This window comes from Mandrillus leucophaeus, unplaced genomic scaffold, assembly GCF_000951045.1.
Source record: "Mandrillus leucophaeus isolate KB7577 unplaced genomic scaffold, Mleu.le_1.0 Scaffold69, whole genome shotgun sequence".
NCBI lineage: Eukaryota > Metazoa > Chordata > Mammalia > Primates > Cercopithecidae > Mandrillus > Mandrillus leucophaeus.
Window position 1 is genome coordinate 3,633,325 of NW_012107474.1, and position 2,862 is coordinate 3,636,186.

The 2,862-nt window shown below is 55.6% G+C and overlaps 1 protein-coding gene across 5 annotated transcripts in view; it reads right to left on the reverse strand.

Annotated features, from left to right (window-relative positions):
* ABCG1 (ATP-binding cassette, sub-family G (WHITE), member 1) overlaps positions 1 to 2,862 on the reverse strand; it is an 83,844-nt gene that overhangs the window by 39,050 nt on the left and 41,932 nt on the right. The window lies entirely within an intron of this gene.

Genomic DNA, 2,862 nt, shown 5'->3' on the forward strand with positions numbered 1-2,862 from the left:
GAGCTCTGCAGCCGAGGTCGCGGCGTGTTTCGCCATCCTTGTCTTGTTCACTCACCCGCCAGCTTCCCGAGGGGACCGGGCCAGGCAGGACATTCTTCTTCCAAGCCAGGGTGAGGCAATGCGTCTCCTCACAAGCGGGCGGTCCCTGATATACAGAGGGACACTCGGGGTTTCAGTGGAGAGAGGGGGCGGGGAGCTGCCCAAGCTTCCCCCAGGCGTCCGTGGATTCTGTGCCCCTTCAGCCAGGCCAGGGAGTCTGCAATGGAGTTTCCTATCCTGCCCGTCTGTTTTCTCAGGAGTCATCCTCTCTCATGGGAGAAGACGCCATGCAGACAGTGCAGTTCCCACCGGCCGCTCCCATCGCCCCACATCCAGGAGGTCAGCTTTCCAACCACAAACATCAAAACGCTGTCACCCTGGCCTGAGCACAGCAGGGGATCTGAAGTCCCCTCACAAATGGCTCTGTTTAGTAAACATGCAGCCAGTGGGACTACAGAGCTGCCCGGGGTGGCAGGGCAGGGGGCAAGAGCACCCCCGTACTAGAAGAAGAAAGACGGCAGAAAACGGGAGAGAGGGAAGCGCACAGCTGTGGGGCTGTGGGGAAAAGTGGGTAGCTCATGGGGGAACAGAGGTGGGGTTTGCTTTCTGGGTCCTTGTTCAGTTTCTGGGATGCCTCTACTTTCTTTCCTTCCTGCTAAGGGATATTTTCCTCTCCTTGGCTCCTGGGCAGCAGCTGGGTGGGGCTGAGTGCAAAGACTGAGAGGGGAAGTGAGAAGTCCATCCTGCTCCACTGTGACCTCTAATGCCACCAGCTGGTGTGTGTTTGGTGAAGGGGGTCACTGGGGAGTTCGGGCCCTCTGACATGGCTCCACTCCTCCTTAAATAACATGGTTTCAGATACTCTGGTGAGCTCTTTTGAAAATCTTTTCAACTGCAAAAGAACCCAAACATAATCCTGCAGAGGGAATGCTGGGAAGGAAGACTCGGCCACACTCAGGCTCCCCGTTTCCACAGGCGATGAGCCCCCGGCAGGAACAGCAGTGTCACAGGTCTCAGCATCTCAGGACCCCTCCAGAGGGGCCCTGGCCCTAGCCTGGCCACCATTCAGCTGCGCGGTGGAAGCTGGGTCCTAGAAACACCCAGCACCCAATGCCACCTGCTGGGTTGAAGTGAGCATCTACTCTGAATGCCTTTAGGGCCCTGTGGCCAGTTTCACTCGAGAAGCAACACAACGCATCCTCACCTTCCTCCGTGGGATCGCCAGGAAAACCCCAACCATAGGCCCTTCCTACCCCATGAGCCACTGACAAGACTTTGCCACTGATAGAGACCACCCCTAGATGATAGGGCCCTCCCTGGACTTGGGCTGACCACATGTAGGATGCCGTACTGCCCTGAAGAAGCCAGCAGGGAAGGGGAAGACCAGGCCAACACTACGGTCCAACCAACAGCTGCTGAGCTTCAGGACCGCTCAAGCCTGGGAGGAAGATATGGGGGGTCTTCTTTCTCCTGCTGTGGCCCTTTGCCATTGGCCTCTCTCTCCCCTGCTCTCTTCCTTTCTTCCATCCAAAGGGAGGAGGCAATGGGCTAATGAGAAAACACCCCAACTCTGCCTCTTCCTAAACTGTGAACTGCGGCAAGTGGCAAATCCGTGAGCTGCTTGCCCTCAGGTAAACACCCATCACCAAGTAACTGCATGGATTAAATGCACATGCAAATGCCCACTGGGTTACAAACACACGGCTCTAGCAATCCTGCCAGTTTTTATCAAATGAGTGGCACTTAGGAAACAAGGTAATGGCCAGCTCCTCAGAAGCAATGCCACTCGATTTGCCTCCACAGTCTGAGGGCCCACGCAACGACTCCAGACAGGGAGCCTCAGTCAATGCACCTTGAGTGGACGGTTGGATGGGGGCATGATGACAAGGATTGAGCCCTCTAGGCCAGACATTGGACCCTTTTTTCCTAAAGAGCCGAATTGCAGATATTTTAGGTTTTGCAGGACACACCATCTGTCATAACCACTGAGCTCTCCAGTTTAGCAGACGCTAAAGCAGCCACGTGCATGTGCATGGCGGTGGCTACTGCAACGAAATTTCACTTACAAACTCAAGCAGAGCACAGATCTCGTCTCCAGGCTGTGTTTTGCTGACTCTGCCCCAGAACTCTGGAGCTGAGCCCAGCACCAGCGACATCTGGGAACGTGATGTCGTCTCTCTCACACCAAGTCATGTCTCCCAGGTAGGGGAATGTGCAAGGTGGAAGAAAACCCAGCTAAGGCTGGGGATGCACCCTGTGCTCTTGGGGGAAGACAGGGTATGAGAACAGGACAACTGAGGCGGGTCTGAGAGAAAGGCAAACTTGGATCACCACCAGGAACAAGGGAAAGGACTGACTATGTCCTCAAGGAGCTCTGAATCCTACGGTTCTCCAGAATGCTGGAGTGAACGGTTCAAACTCCCCTCACATGAGAAGGTTGATTTGTCAGCTGATAAAGAAAGCTCTGGAGCAGCTCTCTCCCGGGTGCTCCTAGACATCCACTGTGCCCTCCTAATTAGGGAACAAAGCTGCTGCTGGGGTTACCACCCAGAGCTGCAGCCCTCAGAGCCACCTGCAGGGGGCAGCCCTCATCCCGAGTCTTAGAGCAGCTGCCAGCAGCCGCCCTGCTCCCCTGAGAGGCAGAAGGCGGCTGACCTTGGCTGTTCTCTAGTAGAATGCTCTAAAGGAGACTAATGGAGGGATGGATGGATAGGGTGATGGAGTGGATGGATGGAGGGATGGATGGACGGATAGATGGAGGGATGGATGCAGAGGGTGATGGAGTGGACGGATGGAGGGATGGATGGACGGATAGATGGAGGG